Raw genomic sequence first — 21952 nt, 5'->3', positions numbered from 1 at the left:
TAATGCATGATAAGAGTGACCAGTGTGGAGAAAGGGGCTGGAGAGACATATTCTCCTGGGAAGGCTGATGGAACAGATGAGAAGGGTAGGAGAACAAACTACTGGCTGTATATCTAATAGACAATTATGCGTCGTGCATTTCCCCAGAGACCATTTCAATTTATTTGTTTATCTGCTTGTTATTTTCAGTAATTTACTATCATTGTTCATCTCCAAGATATGGGAGTTTGACCCTAGAGAGAACAGGTAATTTATTTTTGAATTTGAATAGAAGATGAAAGGGGGTTAGTGATGTTAACATTTGCATGCAGACAGATGTGTCAGCAAATGGAGAAGAGGTTCATTATTGGAATGTGACCCTTGAAAGTGCCATATTGACAATGCCACAGAAAATCACCGCTGCGTGGACCAGGAATCGGGCAATCAAATTAGGTTAGTTAGATCCCAGCAGAAGTCAAAGATCCTTCCACATCTATTTTAATTCATTCTCTCTACCTTATTTCCTCTGGTCTTCATAATAGACTGTTAGTTACATATTGATCTCCTCATTAGAAAACAAGCCCTCTGAACCAGCCCTCAGTTGTGAATCATTTCTGTATTTCCCCCCAGTGTCATCCATACAGATGGTGTTAAGATAATAGCTTTGGAAATTATTTGGATTTGTTCATGTTCTTTGTAGTTATACCATTTTAAATTCCCTAACTATAAAATCCCAGATATGATTTTTTTTTAAAAAAATGAGTGCTTGTTGAGCACAAGAAAGAACATAAAATGGTAGTTTTTTTTTTTTAGGATAATCTTTATTTTGAGAGAAAAGGTCCCTGGAAGAACAGAATAAGGGGAGGAGAACTAATATTTATTAAGAGCCTACTACGCAGAGGCCTGTGTATATGTTACTTCTGTTAATCAGTATAAGAATCTTAAAAATTTGGCATAATTATCCCCATTTGACAAATTAGGAAAGTACAAATGACTGTATTGAGAGAACAAATGATTTGCCTGAGGTCTCACAGCAAGTAAATGGGACTAGAACGTGAGCCTGTGTTTACGCCAGAGCCGAAGCTCTTTCCACTACACCAAACCTTATGATATTGATCAGAAGACCAAAAACTCCCCTGGGTGTACCAGCCCCACCTCATTCCTCTTTTTTTTTTCTTTATTAGTCATCAATTTTATACACATCAGTGTATACATGTCATTCCTCTTAATTTATCTTAAATTTATTTAATTTAAAATTGCTCCTTAAATTTACTTTCTTATTGGATTGGGTTTCAGAAAGGACATCATCGCAGATAATTTTGGGGCTCTGATCAAACCACAAGTCTGAAATGGCTAAATCATATAAGAATTTGAAACCTAACAGCACTTTAATTGGCAACTTTGCCCAATGCCACTACCAAAAATTGAAACGGAAATTAATTGAACTCAAATATTGATGTTCACCATCATCCATGACAATCTTGATCTCTAACTCACAATTTCATGAAATGAGACAGACCAATATCTTTTTGCTTGCTTTATGAGTCTCTAAACTTCTGCTCTTCCTAACCAAGGATATTCACCCTAGAACACTCTCAGCTGGTTCCTCATTTTCCTCACTCAGGTGAAAAGGAACTCCTTGGTCTAATGGCTTAAGTCACTAGGCCTGAGCAGAGGGAGCTGCAGCTCTATACCAAATACAACCAGAAGGCAATTTAGGATACTATGACTGACAGGAAAAGCCTTACCACTTAACAAGTTTATCTGTCAAAGCAGTTCTCAAATTTTAGGTTCATCAAAATCACTCAGTGAGCTTATTAAAATGCATTGCAAGGCCCCACCCCAGGGTTTCTGATTTAGTAAATCTGGGTGGGGACCAAAATTTTGCATTTCTAACAAGTTTCTAGATGCTGCTGCTGCTGCTGCTGATCTGGGGACCACAGTTTGAGAACCACTGCTCTAACACTCTCTCCAAGCATGAATAAATTCGACCGAACTCTCTTAACTCTCTCCTTAACCAACCATTTTATCCTATCTATGGCTATGACCATGGAGGTATATTCATAGGCAGAAAAGAAAAGCTTATTTCAAAGGTCAGAGAATGGAATGAGGTAATCCTTTCTTTATACACAGCACAGGATATAAAGAGAACTGGGTCTAATTCTGATTTCTACAATTTAAGGCTAAGAATAGACGGTTAACGCATTAAGAAAAATAGGACTCATGGGGAGGATAGAAGATCTGTTTACCCTATAGAGGAGCACGCCAAGAAAAAACAAATTAATTCCTTTTCAAGTACAGAAAGTAGTACTACAAAGGATGGTGATCAGAGTTTCTTTTTTGTATCTCCATTTCTTAACATTTCTAGTACTTAACATCTGTAATCCTCATTTGTAAAATAGGAACAATAATACCTACTTTGTCTATCTCAAATGTGTGCTGAGAAAATAAAATAATGTATGTGAGAAGGTTTTGGAGGCAACATAATGACACACAAATATAAAATATTAACATATCTACTTTTTTAGGTCAAAAGTTCTTCACCTAGAGTCCATGGATGTCTAGATGCTCTAAAACAGAATGCAAAATGTTGCTTAAGTGTATATTTTCCTAGGGAGAGGGTCCATAGTTTTCATCAGTTTCTCAAATGGGTCTTTGCTTTAAGTGTCAATCCTGACCCAGAGTTATAGTGAAGCTACCTCTACCGCCATTTACCAGATACCTTAAAGGTTTTTGTCTCACTTCCAAATAGATATGGTTCAAGCATTCTTAGAGACATCTCTCCCTTCCAAGCCAAATGAGCTGCTGGAACAAATTCTTCATCTATAAAAGGGATTACTTCTAGCCGAAAGAAAATCGGGTAACCAGCTGGCTGGGTACTCAAGAAAGTGAATTAGATTTCCTACGGAAAAGTACCAAGTACTACAAAGAGCTTGAGTGGGAGGAGGAAACATTAAGATGTAGAAACTTAAAAAAAGGTTACTGCTGATCTCCATGCACATAAGAGGAGGTATTTTCACCTACCACTAGGGACTAAAGATTTCTCAGGGGAAGTGAAAATATATTAATAAAGACAGTCTTTAAAAGGATGAGTTCCCCAACCTTTTAGCAGTAAAACTGCCTGAACAAGGCTAAGAAAATCTTTCACATGAAAATAGCTGGGGAGCAGAGGCTCTAGCAGAAGTTTTCCAGTGAATGATGGAATGTTAACTCGAAGGTCTACCTTGTCAATTCTCAAGACGGGTTCTTCAAACTTCGTCCTGGCTTATTTCCCTGCTGGGAGTCACAGATGTGAGTACTGTCAACTGCTGTCTGTAGTCTTGAGTCCTATTCTCTGAGGGGTATGCCAGTCCCTTTTTGCTACTGATCATTAACAAGAAGGGAGGTATTATAATGCACCTTTCTCTGCTAAATTTTCCCCCTGAAAGAAGGTTTGAGAGCCTTGTCATACTTCCTTTGGGGGCAAGGATAGTCTCAGTGGAAAATTCATTACATTAATATGTAAACTGGAACATTGAGTTATTTGTTAAAGCTGTCTTAAATGGAAATTTTGACCCACTGTGGGAACTGGCTCCAGGGTTTCCTCTTGGGGATTCAAAGGCACTCTAACATTTCACAGGTAAAGTCTGGAAATCTATAGGCAACACACTACAGGGTGCTCAGTGGCTCACAGCGGAGGCTAAGTGGATACTGGTGGCAGCCTAATGAAGCACTCTCAGACCAGGTCAGAACTTAACAACTTACGTGGTATCTGAAAGAAAGCCTCAAGGGGTTAATCTTTGGCAAGGGAAAGATAACAGGTGAAAAAACTGAGTTATTGAGGCCAGCCCCTCCCTACTTTTTCTCATTGGTCTTAAAAAAATCTACTGATCAAAGGTACTGTGCTGGTTTTTGAGAGAGAAGGGCCAGGAAATCACTAAGTAAAAGAGGCGCCATATTGAAAACAAAGCAGAGCTGTGCTTTATTAAAGAATGTTTTTTAAAAGCTGGGAAGTCTTAGGTGGTATCGCTTGAGCAATAGTCACACTAACTCCTTTAGGACAGTTATCTTATTCACTTAAATAAAAAGAAGGTGAGTAGGTAAAAGTCCAGTAGGAGCTCCTCTTGAGAGGATGTGCTCAGCAGATAAGACAGCGCCGAGATGTATTATTATTTATAAGAATAAGAGTTACTATAACACTTTCGTTGATTGAGTTGACACACCAGTGTCCTGCGGAATTCTTCTGTAATATTCCTTTATAGAAGTACCAAAGGTTAATATCTTAATGTGGGCCCTCACCTAAGAAAACCAGAATTCCTGCTCCCCCTTCTTGTTATTAGTGAGTGCTGGAGATTCAAAAACAAACTTAGAAATCCAACTAGAATTATTATCTGAATTTTTTCCATTAATTCTAATGTATCTGTGGGAAGGAAGGTGATCTCCACGTCTTACTCTTCCGCCATCTTGCCCAGACCCCCCCATTAATTCTAAAACACTGCGTTATTTGAAATAAGCTTGTGGATGAGTAGGATTTCTTTTGATCAAATGTCTTAAAACTGAGCACAAGGTTCTGGAACAACATTAAGAACAACAAGAGGAATAACCGCAACAAAAATAATATTTGTTATGGGAGTTGAAACATGGGCTAGTCAGTTGGGCCTTTGTTAGGTCTACTATATATCAGTCTCATTACTGATGGTTATTTCTCTAAGCCCATAATTCCATAAACACTGAAAAGAACTTGGAATATGTTGTATACAGTCTAACCAGTTTTCAACAGGGAAAAATATATACATTTAATATATATATTATATATGTGTGTGTATATATATATATATATAAAAACATAAGCAGTATATAGACTGTAAGAAATCAGGCTAAACCCGGAAGAAAGCATACAGGAACATAAGGATGGTTGCTGTTTTTAAATCAAAAGTTAAAATTGGATCTAAAATATTAGGTTTTATGTGCTAGTTCTTATCAACAAATTAAGTCCTTATTATATTAAAAATATCAGGCAAAAAAGGTATTTTGAAAAATAGTACCAAGGGAGCTACATAGGGACTTCCCTGGTGGTCCAGTGGTTAAGACTCCACTATTCCACTGTAGGGGGCACGGGTTCGATCCCTAGTTGGGGAACTAAGATCCCACATGCCATGCGGCATGGCCAAAAATTTTTTTTAATTAATTAATTAATTAAAAAAGAGAGCTATATATTTCCTGCCTTTTAGAAACACACATATAAAGAATATTTGGGGAACTGTTTTGGCTGGTGGGAGAAAAATGGGAAGATAGGGGATAAATGTCTTAAGTCTTTTCAGGCTTGAGAGAGAGCACCATTTCTACAAGCTGTTTTTGTTTTTTTTCCCCTCACTATTCTTTTTCTTTACCCTCATGAGAAGTAAACTAAGCATCAGTTTGCAAATAGAATGCAAAGCAATCACAGTATAACACAATCCATGCGGTACACCGGCAGCAGTGGGGAAGCTCACCCCAGCCCAGACAGCCAGGCAATAAGCTGACTCTGGCCAGGCAGCTCTCAGACCTTCCCAGCTCACTCATAATTTAAAAAAAAAATTTTTTTTTAAGAAAAAAGAACAGAAAGCTGCAAGGGTGACCCAGGACATAGGAATTAGTCAGAAATTAGAGTAATAACTGTTTTCCCAACCACAGGCCTTGGTAGGGACTTTGCACAGCGATCCCTATCACCTGTCAGAAATGGCTGCCTCATTATCAAGAAACAGAAGGAAAAGCAAAGTGACCAAAGAACTCACCATCCACTCAGGCACGTGAAAAGCTGAGGTGCCCTCATTACCGTCCCCATTCTCCATAGTGCAGGCTTGGGTAATCTATGTCCTGAAGCAAAAGGGAAAGTGGTTTGGAAATGCCAGGGTTTTCTGAGTGCCCAAAAGCAGAGCCAAACCTAGTGATTCAGAAGTTCACAATATCTAGCAGAAGCTGCATCCCCTTTCACAGAGGCTTCCTATTAAAATCAAGATCATTAGTCAACTGTCTGATAAATCCCTTACTGGCCAGCTGCAAATCTTCTGATTCAAAATCAGAGCCGATGCAAGGTTCTACACCCAGGCACTACACCCAGGCACCCAGGCACCCAAGGTTCCTACAGGGCACTCACTGTTTAATGCTACCCAGACAGTATCCCCACCTCCCCCGTGGGGACTTTCTGCAGCAACAGTCAGGGTTCCTCTTTTTCCAACCCCCCCCCCCATAAGGCGTTAACTTTCTCCCGCCCCTGAGGACGCGTCACTGGAGGTACTGATACCAAGATCAATAAGGATCGAGGTCAAGAAGGCACACCCATTTCTTGAGAGTTGCTTGATTTGGATCTGCACAGTAAACAGGCGTTTCCTTGCGATCAAGAGTTCCTTATGGCTTTCAAGTTTAAACAGTTATGCGGAAGCTCCCCATCTGCTCACACCAGGGATCTGGCACCAAACTCAGGCATATCTCAAGTTAAATTCTTATTGCACAGGAGATTTGGATGGAGCCAGGGAAGATCTCTTGCAAAATCAGAACTTAGAAGCTCTGAAGAAAGTTCTAGGACCACAACTCCCTCTGCTGGCTCCCTGTGCTATGTACATGAAAGTCTAAGGGTCTTCAGCTACCAAAAGATAGGCGCCCACTGTAAATTACCTGCTTCCCTGAGGCTAGTCAGGAGCTACCACAGCGTAGGTAGGTAGGTTTGGGGGAGCCAGGGTTTCCAATCAAGACTAGTGCTGTCTATTTGATACATAGTAGTTTGTGCCTCTTAATCCCCTACCCCACTTTCCCTTTGCCCACTGGTAACCACTAGTTCGTTCTCTATGTCTGTGAGTCTACAAGGATATACTGTACAGCACAGGGAATATAGCCAATATTTTAAAATAACTTTCAATTGAGTATAATCTATAAAAATATTGAATCACTATGTTGTACACCTGAGACTAATATAATATTGCAAATCAACTAACTTCAATTATTTTTTTTTTTCGTCGTGCTGCATGGCTTGTGGGATCTTAGTTCCCCGACCAGGGCCCCCAGCCGTGAGAGCGGGAGTCTTAACCACTGGACCACAAGAGAATTCCTTATACTTCAATTTTTTTAAAAAAGACTAATGCTGCCTCGAAGTCCCTATCCAATGCTGTTTTTTACTCACAGGTCTGGTTTCAGAAAGAAACAGGATGCCAGCACAGTACTCTTATACACTATCACCTTAAGGGACCTCAGAAGCTGCTTCCTCCTTATGTCCCCATACCAGCTCCCTTCTCCTTATACACTTCAGAAATTTGGAAATAAAACAAAACTAGAAAAAAGGTGACCTAATCTATTTACCTTCTTAATTAATTCCTAGAGTATATTATCCAATAAGAGTACCATAGATTTCAGGCACAAATGAAGCCCAACAAGATATGCCTGCTCTGGTCCCCTTCAAAAGCAGGGGCTCCTTACAGTGTTAATTCCCATTGTAGAGGATAATTTCCCTGGAGCTGATAGTCATAATATTGTGATTGTGATTATAGGTTCATTGCCCTTTTGGGCTTTCGCCGGTTAAGAGAATGGTCCTTTGGATGTGGAATGGAGGAGAGGAAGGTAACTTCTAGGGGAAGAGGTGTTATTGCAAGATGCCAGAAAGGGCAGAATTCAAATGACTGACCTGCAGGTCCGGACTGGAGAGAAAGGCAATTGAAAACAGAAGGGGACTGTTGGACCAGGTGAATGCAGAGGTGTCAAAGGATTAGAGATCACAGGGCAGGTAGAGATCAGATGCAATAAGAAAAGAGAACAGCAGGAGTGGAAGTAAAGGAAGCTGTGGTCATAGAGGAGCTATGGAGTGAAGCAATTTGAGTGACAGCAAGATACAGAAGGTCGATGAAATGCAGGAGAGATTTGAGGTCAGGGTTTAAATTTTGATAAAGCCCTCTGTAATCAGATTGTCAATTTCGATAAAGCTTCAGCTCTCAGCAACCTCCAGTTATTGTCCTCTGTCTGGTCTTCCTTTTAATCCAAACTTCTTAATAAAATGAGAAGTTAACATTTGTTGCCTAAATTTCCAATGATATATTTCATTTGACTTTTTTTTTCTTTTGGCCATGCTGCGGCTTGCAGGATCTTAGTTCCCCAATCAGGCATTGAACCTTGGCTGCGGCAGTGAAAGCGGTGAGTCCTAACCACTGGACCGCCAGGGAATTTCATCTGGGCTTTAAATGCAACATATCTAAAATCAAAATGATTGCTCCATCTTTCCTTTCCCCCCACTCTTCAAACAATAGCTTCTTCTCCTTACTTTTGTACCACTGTTCCCTCAGTCATCCAGATATAAAAACCTCAGTCATCTTTTTTTTTTTTTAATTTTATTTTAATTTATTTTTTATTTTTGGCTGCTTTTGGGTCTTCGTTGCTGCATGCGGGCTTTTCTCTGGTTGTGACGAGCAGGGGCTACTCTTCGTTGTAGTGTGCAGGCTTTGCATTCCTGTGGCTTCTCTTGTTGTGGAGCACGGGCTCTAGGCACGTGAGCTTCAGTAGTTGTGGCACATGGGCTTCAGTAGTTGTGGCTCGTGGGCTCTAGAGTGCAGGCTCAGTAGTTGTGGCACACAGGCTTAGTTGTTCCGCGGCATGTGGGATCTTCCCGGACCAGGGCTCGAACCCGTGTCTTCTGCATTGGCAGGCAGATTCTTAACCACTGCGCCACCAGGGAAGCCCCCTCAATCATCTTTGATTTCTCCTTTTTCCCTAGTTTCTAGAACACTCAGTTGCCAATTATTTTTGAGCCCTCCGACACCAAGCATCTCATCTCTCCCACCCAATCCATTTTCATTGCCTCCTAAAAACCCTCTACAAATCCTTTCCAATAGGATCTTCCACCACTTATCCCTATATATTCTGTATCCCCAGGTGAGCTGTATTACCTGTTATTTCCTGAATGTGAAGACTGTACAGCAGAGCATCTAAGAGCTCTGGTTTTGGAGTTAAACAGATCTGGGTTCGTATCCTGGCTGCCATGTAATTGACCTTTCTAACCATCCAGTTTTCTAATCTGTACAGTGGAAATAATAACAGCCATCTCACAGGATTGATGCAAGGATTTTAAAAGTTTGCATACACTGAGTACTTAATAAATGGTAGCTCTTACTTGTGTCATTGTTATGCCATCTCCTTTCCCACCTCAATGCCTTTGCTCATGCTATTTTCTCAGATTGAAATGCATTCATTCTGCCTTCACTTTCATCATCTTCACATATTCAAATACTTTGAGGAATTCCCTGAAGGTCCAGTGGTTAGGACTCCGTGCTTCCACTGCAGGGGGCACAGGTTCAATCTCTGGTTGGGGAACTAAGATCCCACATGCCACACACCATGGCCAAAAAAAAAAAAAACAAAAAACACCCCAAAGACGAAAAACAAATTCTTCGAGGTTTGGCTCAAATGATTGTTCTGCCATGGAATCTAACCTAAAAAAACAAAGGAATCTCCCTTTTCTCTAATACTGTTCCTTGGTCACATCACTATTTTCACCTTTCCTCATATTACAGTTACTGGAATATGTGCTGTCCCTCATTAGTTCAGGCTCTTCGGGGGCTTAGCCAGCTTTGATTTGCCTGTAGTGTCCAGCATATGGTAAGGGCTTAAGAAATTGTCAAATTTTGTATGCTGTACATATACCTTATAGTACTCTGGGGCAACTTGCATAACCAGTGTGTTAAATACATTTATGTCCATTTTATAGGATTTGGAACACTATTTTATACCTTTAGGGGCTTAGGTATACACTACTGAGCAAAGCTATGACTTACTTGTGGTGAGTCCTTAGTAGGGTTTTAATCCTTAATTATAATATTATCTCTGCAAGAATATACAATCTGCTTTCCATTGCTTGATCTGCATCAATTGTAATCTATTATGATCTGCATCATAATGAAGCTTTTAGAAACAAATCAAGGCCAAAAGACTATTTCACTGCTAGAGTAGAGCCCAACCCTTAAAATATGTCAGTGATCAGCAAAGTACTAGATTCTTGGTACTCCTGTTGATGTTTTCTGCATAATCTGTTATTAAATAAATGGGGAGAGGGAGGGATAAATTAGGGGTTTGGGATTAGCAGATACAAACTACTATATATAAAATAGATAAACAACAAGGTCCTGCTGTATAGCACAGGGAACTATATTCAATATTCTGTAATAAACCATAATGGAAAAGAATATGTATATATGTGTATAACTGAATCACTTTTTCTGTACACCAGAAACTAACACAACATTGTAAATCAACTATACTTCAGTAAATAAATAAATAAATGGAAGGTGACTGCCCTCATGGTATTGTTAACACATGGAAGAAGATAACTTTTAAAGAAGACAGGGTTGGGAATAAAAGAATAAGCACAAGTAAAATATATCACTTTAGCTAAACTAAATGTCATTTTAGTTGTGACTTTTTTTAGAATAGGTTTTAACTAACATAGACTTCATTTGAAAACTGCAGCCTTATTATACCTTTCTGTAATGACTCTGAAACAAAAATAAAACAGTAGCTATTACAATTGAGAACTGAAGGTCTATTAACTGAGTGGGACTGCACAAGGCACAGGGTATAGGTATAAGTACTAGTTATAAAGTTGTTTTCATTCTAATTTAATTTTACCATAATGTGCCTTAGAAGATACACCTATAGCAGGAGCAGGAGTGAGACCCCTGCGTATGATTATCTATAATAATCACCCTGAACATTTAGGAGTTTGCAACTTCAAAAGAATACACAAACTGCACCTGCTCCTGCAGCCTTCAAGCTTTACAAAAATTGACCAAGTGTATGAATAGCTCAAAAGAATCTCATTTTCACTCCAAGAAGAAGATGGACTTGAAGTTCTGTGTGCCAGTGGTGTTCTTACCAGTGGTGATTTGATACTAGTATCATCATTAAATTAATGAGGGCAAGCCAGATGACTTCCTGGAGTGAATATATTCTTGGGGCTGGAGGGGAAAGGACAAGAAGTTAATATTTCCAGGGGCCAAAGTCAAAAAGAACAAGAAGTAATTACAATGTGATGAAGAAGTAACTACAATGGCAGAAAAGTTTTAAACAGGAGGCAATAAATCTGGAGCCTAGAGAGTCATAAGGCACAGGGCAAAGAATACAAGAATGTGACCCTGTCCTCTATTCCTGGCTTGTCCCTAATGGTTTTATTAGACTTTAGCAAGTCACCTAAGTACTCCCTTCTTCAGTTTCCTTATTATAAAATAAGGGGGAGGTGGGTAAGAGGGCACTGTGGAAGGTTAGAACTGGTTCCTTCCAGTTCTGACATTCGGTATTTCTAATCCGTCTGGTTTCTCTGAGGCCATAAGAAAAAGCAATAACTACTCCTTAGTCACCTAAGTTACAGCTTATTGTAGAGGCTAAGATTTCTAACCAGCAGAGTTCAGAGTTCCATCTGGTCAATTATGAGGTTGGCTGAAATTGCTAGACTTTAAATCTCCTTTGCCCCTTCAAACTTGAAATGCCCATGCTACCCGAGCAACTGGAGTTAAGTCCTACTACCGCCCCCCTTCCCACCAACTTAAATGTTAGGCATCCTATCTCTCAGTTCCTCAGTGATCTTAAGACTCACATCCCACAGGTATTTTATATTCCACATGGAGGCATCATCATTACTGGTAAAGACTACAGGCTTTAAGAGTTGGATAGACTTGGGTTTAAGGCTAGCTCCATTACTTACTAGCTGTGTATCTTTTGGTAACCTATATAACTTTTTGAGCCTTTGCTTCCTCATCTGTAAAACAGGATAATAAAACCCTCCTCAGATTGATGTTATAAAGATTAAAAAATACATAGAATACATAGAAAGCACTTAGCACAGTGCCAGGGAACTATTTTGTCCAAAACTAGACATAGCAGAGTAGTATCAGATGGGTTTGAATCTTGATTCATCACTTACCAACTGCATAACCTTAGACAAATTACTTATCCTCCTTGTGCCTCAGTTTTCTCATCTTTAAAATGGGAACATTAAGAATATCTACCTTATAGGATTGCTGAGAAGATAAAATAAATTAACATATATAAAGCGCTTAGAACAGTGCCTGCAACTTATCAGTGCTATTTAAAATTTACTATTATTATTAATAAATATAACATGTACATCCCTCAACACACCCAAATTCATCTTTTCTTCTTATACATGGTGAATTCATTCAATTGAACCACAAATATTTATTGGGTGCTTATCATGTGCCAGGCAGCATAGAAAGACAGTCCCTGCATTCATGGTGCAGGAGAGAGACAGGCAGTTCAATAATTACTAAAAATAAAGTGTGAAAAATGATAAGGTAAGTACAGGCTGCTATGGGAGTATATGGCAAGGGTACCAATCATGTGTACTGGGAGTGTCACATCAGAGAAGCTCCATTTAAGCTGAAAGGTAATGGATGAGTAGGGGGTAGCTGGTGTGCATTTGGTGGGGGAGGGGGAGTGAGAAGAGTATTCCAAATAGGAGGAAGAATATGTTCTCCACATTATCTCTTGCAAGCTGTCCTATCATCTTCACACCAGCTGTCTAAAGCCTGACCATCATCCTATCCATCTAAATCAGTGCTTCTTAAACTTGAATGTGCCTACAAATTATTTGGAGATCTTGTTAAAATTCTGATTCTGATTTAGTAAGTCTGGAATAGGTCCCAAGATTCTACATTTTTAACAGCTCTCAGATGATGGCAATACTGCTGAGACTACAATTTAACACGGCCTAGGTAACTCCATCCCTGTCATAACCTACTTCAGTTCGTTAAATTAACTTATTTATATGTGATTATCATCAGCACAATTATTTTACACATCACTTCCTTGCTCATAATGCCTCAACAGCTCCCCATTGTCTTCGAAATAAAATCCAGACTCCTCAGCATGACACACAAGACCCTTCATGACAGCCTCCGTGTATCTCCTGAGCCTCACTCAGTTCTCTGAATTCCCCCAGATCCCCACTCAGAACACATATACTCTAACTTCCTTCAGTACATATTTCCAGCTCCAGGTCTAGGTTAAGAATCAATTCTATGGAATTCCCTGGCAGTCCAGGGGTTAGGACTCTGTGCTCTCACTGCTGAGGGCCGGGGTTCAATCCCTGGTCGGGGAACTAAGATCCCACAAGCCGCATGGGGAGGCCAAAAAAAAAAAAATGAATCAATTCTATGAGTTAATGAATAATCACCCAGACTGATCTCTATTATAGCACTTATCAGTGCCGATAGTATAATTGAACATTTATCTGTTTACACACCAGAACTGCAAGAAATTTGAGGGCAGATATTATGCGTCTCACTCCTGTATTCCAAGCACATAGCAAACAACCAATGAATATGTACTGAATTTTTAAAAAATGACTTAATCAAAGAACAGCTAGCTCCGAGTAAAGCCCCAAATGAATACAGTATACCACAGGCACCTGAAGGGTAAAAGGAAAGAAAAGGGACTCAGGTATGAGTAAGTATTGACAAAACCATAAAAAGAAACTGCATCATAACAAAATTATGCCTAGTACCCCTAAATGTACCTCCTTGCCACTGACTAATCCAGTCACTGTTACAATTAAGCAATATAGAGACTACAGTACACTAAAGCAGGCACCAAGCCACCTTTCCCACTCCCTGTTAAGTCCTCTAGAATCTGGGAGTGGAGTGTGGACTTGAATCCTCAATCTCCCTGACACAGCTAATAGAGCTCCACTTAGGTCAGAGTTCAATTTGCTGCATAGTTAGCACCTCTAGCTAAAACTGTCCTCAAAAAGAGGTCAAGCTTAAACTTGAAAGCTTCTTCTTAAACATGAAAACAACTAGAGTAAGAGCGGACAAGGATTTGCATTCAGGGCCCTCAATTTTATCACAGAGTGGGAAGTAGAGGAAGGGTAGGAAGGATGCAGGATGAAATAATGAAGCATAATGCCATTAAATAAATGTGGAATGTAGACTTCTCACTACATTATTTTTCGTAATAAACTTTAAATTGAGGCATAACATATCTACAGAAAAAGTACATAAGTCAGAAAGTTACAGTTCGATAAAATTTCAAAAGTCAACACACCTATGTAACCACTACCCAGGTAAGGAAATAGAACTTTACCAGCACCCTAGAGTCTTCTCTCATGTCCCCTCTCAGTCATTACCTTCACTCCTCCTTAAAGGTAATCTCTGATTCCTATCACTACTTATCAATTTTGCCTATATTTAAACCTGATGTAAATACCATAAAAGATGCATTCTTAAAAGGCTGTTTTTTTCCTGCTCTATGTTTCTAAGAGTTATCCAAGTTCATTGATTTAGCAGTAGTTCATTTATTTGTATTGCCGGAAAGTACCCCATTGCATGACTATTCATAATTTATTGAATCCATTCTCCTGTTGAAAGTCGGTTTCAGTTTGGGGCCTTAAATAATAATGTTGCTATGTATGTTCTTATGTATGTCATGTGGTACCCATATGAAAATATTTCTGTAGGATATAGGTACGTAAGAGTGGAATTGCTGGGTTATAGGGTATGCATATGTTCAGCTAGGTAGATAATGTCAAGCAATTTTCCAAAGTGTTGGTATCATTTTATACTCCTACCAGCAGGATATCAGTGTTCCAGTTGCTTCATATCCTTGCTAGTGCTTAGTATTGTCAGTCTTTTTACATTTTAGGCATTCGAGGTAATGGTGTCACATTGTGATTTTAATCTGCATCTCACCACCACCACTACCATCATGACCACAACCTGAGCACATTTTTTTATGGCCTTTATTTTGTAGAGTTACATTTGCTCTATAGCCACTTCGTTGAGAGTTGTTTGTTTGTTTTTTTTTTTTTTTGAGAGTTTTTTTTAACCACAAATGGATGTTGAATCTTGCCAAATGCTTTTTCTGCATCTACTTAGATGATCGCATGATATTTAGCCTTCATTTTGTTAATCACATTGATTGATTTGCAGATACTGAACCATCCTTGCCTCTCTGGAATAAATCCCACCTGATCATGGTATATGATCCTTTTTATGTATTGTTAAATTTGGCTTGCTAATATTTTGTTGAGGTTGTTGAGGATTTTTGCATCTATGTTGATCAGGAATATTGGCCTGTAACATTTTGTGTGTGTGTGTGTGTATGTGTGTGTGTGTGAAAAAATATATATATAAGATTTGCCATTTTAAAGTGTACAATTCAGTGGCAATAATTGAATTGTTGTGCAACCATCACCACCATCCATCCCTAGGACTCTTTCATTATCCCAAACTGAAACTCTATACCCATTAAACAATAACTCCTCATTCCCTTTCTCCCCCAACCCTTGGTAACCACTATTCTACTTTCTTTCTCTTTAAATTTGACTAGGTACCTCACAAAAGTGGAATCATACAATATTTGTCCTTTTGTCTGGTTTATTTCACTTAGTATGTTTTTAAGGTCTATCCATATTGTAGCATGTATCAGAATTTCATTCCTTTTTAGGGCTCAATAATATTCCATTGTATGTATACAGTACATTTTGTTTACCTATTATTCATCCATCATCAATGGACATTTGGGTTGTTTCCACCTTTTGGTTATTGTGAATAGTGCTGCTACAAACATAGGTGTACAAATATCTGTTGGAGGCCCTACTTTCAATTCTTTTGGGTATATACCCAGAAGTGGAATTGATGGATCATATGGTAGTTTCTGTTTAACTTTAAATTTTAAATTTTTATTTTTTTATTTATTTATTTATTTATTTGGCTGCGTCTGGTCTTCATTGTGGCACGCAGGATCTTCGTTGCGGCATGCAGGATCTTTCTTTGCTCTTTGTTGTGGCACTTGGGCTTCTCTCTAGTTGTTGCATGCAGGCTCCAGAGCGCTTGAGCTCAGTATATATGGGTATATGGGATCTTAGTTCCCCAACCAGGGATCGAACCTACATCCCCTGCATTGGAAGGCAGATTCTTAACCACTGTAAGTGGTTAAGTCCCCTGTTTAATTTTTTGAGTATCTACCATACTATTTTCTACAGAAGCCACACCATTTTACATTCCATCAGCAATGCACAAGGGTTCCAACTTGGAGAAGTTGGAACTCTTGTGCACTGCCAAGAATATTTTTATGCTTATTGGCCATTTGGATATCCTCTTATGTGAAGTGGCCTTTCAAGTATTCTGCCTATTTTTCTTTCGGGTTGTCAGTCTTTCCCTCATTAATCTATTTAAGTCATTTACAGATTCTGATTATGAGTCTTTTGTAAACATCTTCCACTCTGTGGCTTCCACTCTTACTGTTTTTTTTTTTTTAATTTTTGTTTTGAAATAATTATAGACTTAGAAAGAAATTTGTAAAAATAGTGCAGAGAGCTCCCATATACACTTCACCCAAGATCCTCTAATGTTAACAACTTGTAAAACCAGGGTAATTATCAAAACTAATAAATTAACGTTCGTACAATCCTATTAACTAAATTACAGACTTTATTTGGATTTCAAAAGTTTCTCCAAATGTCCTTTTTTAGTTCTAGGACCCAACCCAGGATCCCACATTACATTCAGTTGTCATGTCTCCTTAGTCTCCTCCAATCTATGATAATTCCTCAGTCTTTCATGACCTTGGCAATAGTAGTTGACTGAATCCTGAAATAAAGCTATGCATTAATTGGATTTAAAACAAAACAAAACATCTGCTCATCTTTTCTGATTAAATTTTTAGTCCCCAACCCAGTTTTACTGAGATATAATTGACATACAATATTGTATTAGTATAAGGTGTACAACATAATGTTTTATTTTGTTTTTTGGGGTTTTTTAAAAAACTTTTAAAATTTTTTATTTATTTATTTATTTTTGGCTACATTGGGTCTTCGTTGCTGCGCGGGGGCTTTCTCTAGTTGTGGCGAGCGGGGCCACTCTTCATTGCAGTGCGCGGGCCTCTCACCATCGTGGCCTCTCTTGTTGCGGAGCACAGGCTCCAGAGCGCAGGCTCAGTAGTTGTGGCTTACGGGCCCAGCTGCTCCGCGGCACATGGGATCTTCCCAGACCAGGGCTCGAACCCGTGTTCCCTGCATTGGCAGGCGGATTCTTAACCACTGCGCCACCAGGGAAGCGCTGTTTGTGACTTTTAATAGATTTTTGGGGTGCTTTAAGTGCCTTAAGTGTTCAGAGACCCTCTCTTCTTAGCAATGAGCCAAGTGGCTCCATTTCCATTAAGAGATCAACAGGGCCTAAATGGCTCCTGAATTGCCGCTCATTTTCTGATTTTTCTGGAATGAAGATGTATTACTCTTATAAAAATAGAAATAAAGAAAAGAAATGTGTGGTAGACAGAATAATGCCCCCCCCCCCCCCCGCCAAGATGTCCACATCCTAATCTCCAAAGCCTGTGAATACATAGCATGGGTAAGGCTGCAGATGGAATTAAGGTTGCTAATTGGTTGACCTTGAGATAGGGAGATTATCCTGAATTATCCAAGTGGGCCCAATATAATCAAAAGGTTCCTTATACTTGGAAGAGGGAGGCAGAAGAATGAGAGCCAGAGAGATATTTAAAGATGCTATAATGCTGGCTTTGAGAATGGAGGAAGGGGCCATAAGCCAAGGAATCCTGGCTGCTTCTAGAAGCTGGAAAACGCAAGGAAGTAGATTCTCCTCTAGAGCCTCTAGATGGAATATAGCCCTGTTGACATTTTGATTTTAGTCCACTGAGACCCGTTTTGGACTTCTGACTTCTAGAATTATAATTAAATACATTTGTATTATATTTAAGCCATAGAAAATTAATACATGAAGGCTCTGAAATTTTAAGGGGGAGAGGGAGAGATTAGTTGTTTGGTCTTAAATATCTCATTTTCAACTAACTACCCATGAATGCTCAGTTTGGCTAGCAATATTTTCATAACTTTTTAAATTCTGCACATTACAACGACTAACATTTTAAAAAGTGCTTGGGAATAATATTCCATTTTTACCAAATCCTTATTTTGTATAAGAACACTGTCAATGAGAGAGAGTGTTAAGATGTGACTGGAGAGGTAGGCAGGGACTGACTGACCACGTAGGGTTTACAGGTCACAGAAGAGTTTTAATTTTATTCTAAGAATGATAGGAGGCTACTAGGGATTTATGTTTTTAAAAGATCACCATGGCTGTGTAAAAAGAGAAAAACTAAATGAACATGAATGGAAATGAGAAGAATAGTTAGAAGGTCATTAAAACATATGAAAGATGATGGTAGCCTGGATGATGATGACAGCAGTGAATGGATTTAAGACATATAGGTTGGTTGACTCAACTGGACTTGGTAACAGACTGAATGTGAAGGGTAAGGAAGATGTCAAGAATAACCAACAGGTTTCTGGCTCAAGCAACTGGTTAAATAGGGATGCCATTGATTAAAATGTGGAAGAATAGGGGAAAAATAGATGTGGGAAGAATATCAAGACTTCAATTTTGGCCATGTTAAGTTTGAATACAGAGTCTGGAGCTCAGAGGAAAGCCTAGGCTGGAAATATAAAATTGGGAGTTATGATTTCATCCGTTTCTATAATTTAAATCCCATGTATAGACAGATACATAAAACCATGGGAATGGATTAAAATTGTCTAGAGAGGAGAAAAAAGCAAACAAACAAACAGAATTCAAGTCTGAGCCCTGATCCATGATCTACCATACAGGATAGAAGAAGAAAAGCCAGCAACTGAAATTTAAGAAGCAGCGACCAGAAAAGTAAGAGGAAAAATCCAAAGAGAATGGTGTCACTGAAATCAAGAAAGGAGATTTTTTGAAGACGGAAAGTATGGTCAGGTATTTCAAATACCTGCTGAGAAGTTTAATAAGACGACAGCTGAAAATAGTTTGTAGGATATGGCAACGTGGAGGTTTTGATGACTTGGGGGAGTAATGGAGGTGAAAGCAGGATTAGGGAAAACTGAAGAATGACTGGGAGGTTAAGAAGGAGAGATGGTTTGAACAGACAAGTCTTTTGAAAAACTGGGCTGTGAAGCAGAGCAGAGGTATGTTAATAACTAAAGAGGGATTACAAGTCAAAGGAAGTTTTGTGTGTGTGTGTGTGTGTCTGTGTGTGCTTTTGTTCACAAGATGTTTACTAAAGCTTGACTGAACTCTGAAAGGAATGATCCAACAGAGGGGGAGGATAAAAATGTGTGCGTCTGTGTGTGTGTATGAATGTGTGTGCGTTTAGAAGTGTAAATAAAGTAAAGAGAGGGGTAAATAGGGTTGCCAGATAAAATTCAGGACATCCAGTTATATTTGAATTTCAGATAAACAACAAATAATTTTTCAGCATAAATGTGTCCCAAATATTGCATGGGACATGCTTATACTAAAAACTATTTGTGGTTGTCTGAATTTCAAATTTAACTGTGCAATGTGTTGTTGTTTTTGCCAAGTTTAACAACCTTAGGGGTAAATCAAGAAGAAAAGTCTCAGAAGAAAAGAGAGAATGGGATCCAGGGCACAAGTACTTCTTCCTCTGTTATAGAAAGAAAAAAGAAGAATAGACGTAGCAAATTTACAGATGATGGTAATAAGATGAGGGAATTCACGTCTAAGAGGTTCCTGCCCCCCAACAATGAGTCATGACATAACATCAATTAAGGGAGGTGTTGCGGGGGGTAGTTCCCTGGTGGTCTAGTGGTTTGGATTCTGTGCTTTCACTGCCATGGCCTGGGTTTGGGGAACTAAGATCTCACAAGCCACGCAGAGCGGCCAAAATTAAAAAAAAAAAAAGGTAGGTGGGGAGGAACAGCTGTAGGAGAACTGAAAAGCATTAAGAGACAATTGGTTTATAGTAATTTAAAAACAGACAACTTGGGACTTCCCTGGTGGTCCAGTGGTAAAGAATCCACCTTCAACGCAGGGGACGTGCGTTCGATCCCTGGTCAGGGAACTAAGAGCCCACATGCCGCGGGGCAACTGAGCTCGTGCGCCTCAACGAGAGAGCCCAGGTGCCACAAACTACAGAACCCATGTACCCTGGAGCTTGCGAGTCACAACTAGAGAGAGAAAACCCACACGCCACAACTAGAGAGAAGCCCATGCCCTACACTGCAACTACAGAGAAACCCAAGCAGACTGCACGCTGTAACGAAAAAGATCCCGCATGCCTCAACAAAGATTCCGTGTGCTGCAGCCAAAAGAAAAATAAGAAAGACAAATAAATAAAAATAAATAAATAAATATTTTAAATAAATAGGGCTTCCCTGGTGGCGCAGTGGTTGAGTCCTCCTCCCAATGCAGGGGACACAGGTTTCAGCCCTGGTCCAGGAAGCTCCCACATGCCGTGGAGCAACTAGGCCTGTGTGCCACAACTACTGAGCCTGCGCTCTAGAGCCTGTGAGCCACAACTATTGCAGCCCGTGCACCTACAGCCCATGCTCCGCAATAAGAGAAGCCAACGCAATAAGAAGCGCCACAAGTAGAGAAAGCCCGTGTACAGCCACAAAGACCCAACACAGCGAAAAATAAAGCAAATAAATTTATCAAAATAAATATATAAATCCACTGAAAATCTACATTTGGAAAATTAAAAAAAAAAAAAACAGACAACTAGCAGCCACTGAAAGTTTCTAAGTAGGGCAGTAATATCTCTGCAGAATGATATGATAAAAATATGCTAAAGTAAGATGCATTCAAGGGAGAATGTGGCTGAAAGAAATGAGAGCAACTTTAAGGTCAACTTGAAGATGGTTAAAGTCTGTATTTCCAGATTACTATTACATGACTGAAAAAGAAAGGAAAAATTTGAGACATTACATAAAGGAAGAACTAGCAAGATCTAGACAAAGATCTGAATCCAGAGTTGAAGGAGAGAGATGTTCCTATAATATATATGTATATGAGAAGCCATGTTCAACATAGTACATTCAAATTCTACGCACTCGGCAACTTATATCATTACCGCTTTTATGTTTGTGATAATAACCACTATGATTATTTTTCCCTACCTGACAATTTACTGCCAAAAAGTTCTAATTGCTTTCCAAAATTCTTTCGTCTTTTCACTTTTTCCCATGAAAGCCAAATAGGGAATATTCTGATGAGTTTCAAAGCAAAATCAATCAAGCATAGTTATGATTAGGAAACAGATCTTTTTACCTCCAAGGGCAGGATATAATATATTTAAGAGATTCCTTATAAGAAGCAAAAATTGTCCTAGAATCTGAACATTAAAGAAAACCTACTATGTGGATTGCCCCCCACCATCCTCCATATAACAAATAAATTACTGTCTAGCAGCCAGTTTTTGAAAGTTGTGTTGATGACTGAGCTAATGTCTGTAAGATACTTTAATGTCATTGAAGGAAAGAATATATAAAATACAGTAGATTCTCACTATTCACGGTAGTTATATTCTAATAAAGTCACGACAAACACTGAATTAGCCAACACTGAAGCATTCGTCCTATGGGAAATACAGGGTTAGGCTCCTATGAGTCTCTGATCACATTTTTGTCAAATGATCAACAGATAACCTTGTTTTATATGTTTCTGTTTAAAGACACCTTACTTAACATATGTTGTTGATTCATTAACACTGAACTCACAGCCAACAGCACTATAACTCATGGCTGCATGAAGCTTATCTAGCGCACATTTTTCTCTATAAAACACATCACAGCCTTTTTTGTGCTTAGGAACACTAGACAGCACTTTAGCACTACATTTGGGGGACATTTTAAACAGTGAAATCACCAAGAAAAAGCACAAAAATAAGTGGCACTAAGTAGATCATGTAAAGCAGGGGTCCCCAACCCCTGGGCCGCAGACAGATACTGGTCCGTGGCCTGCTAGGAACTGGGCTGCACAGCAGGAGGTGAGCGGCGGGCAAGCAAGCAAAGCTCCATCTGTATTTACAGCCTCTCCCCATTGCTCGCCTTACCACCTGAGCTCCGCCTGTCAACATTATGGTGAGTTGTGTAATTATTTCATTATATATTATAATGTAATAATAATAGAAATAAAGTGCACAATAAGTGTAATGCGCCTGAGTT

General features: G+C 39.2%; 1 protein-coding gene and 1 long non-coding RNA gene across 3 annotated transcripts in view; one reads left to right on the top strand and one right to left on the bottom strand.

Annotated features, from left to right (window-relative positions):
• Positions 1-21952, bottom strand: part of AHCYL2 (adenosylhomocysteinase like 2) — a 175084-nt gene that overhangs the window by 56689 nt on the left and 96443 nt on the right. The gene's annotated exons all lie outside the window — the stretch shown is intronic.
• The window catches only part of LOC309666105, a 30504-nt gene continuing 25474 nt past the window's right edge, over positions 16923-21952 (top strand). Inside the window, exon 1 of the long non-coding RNA XR_014266902.1 lies at positions 16923-21868. This is a non-coding gene — a long non-coding RNA (uncharacterized lncRNA). The remainder of the gene's footprint in view (positions 21869-21952) is intronic.

The sequence above is a fragment of the Balaenoptera physalus genome (genome assembly GCF_965194825.1).
Source record: "Balaenoptera physalus genome assembly, chromosome: 8".
NCBI lineage: Eukaryota > Metazoa > Chordata > Mammalia > Artiodactyla > Balaenopteridae > Balaenoptera > Balaenoptera physalus.
The sequence above is the reverse complement of the archived record's forward strand: the minus strand, read 5'-3'. Positions and strand labels throughout refer to the sequence as shown.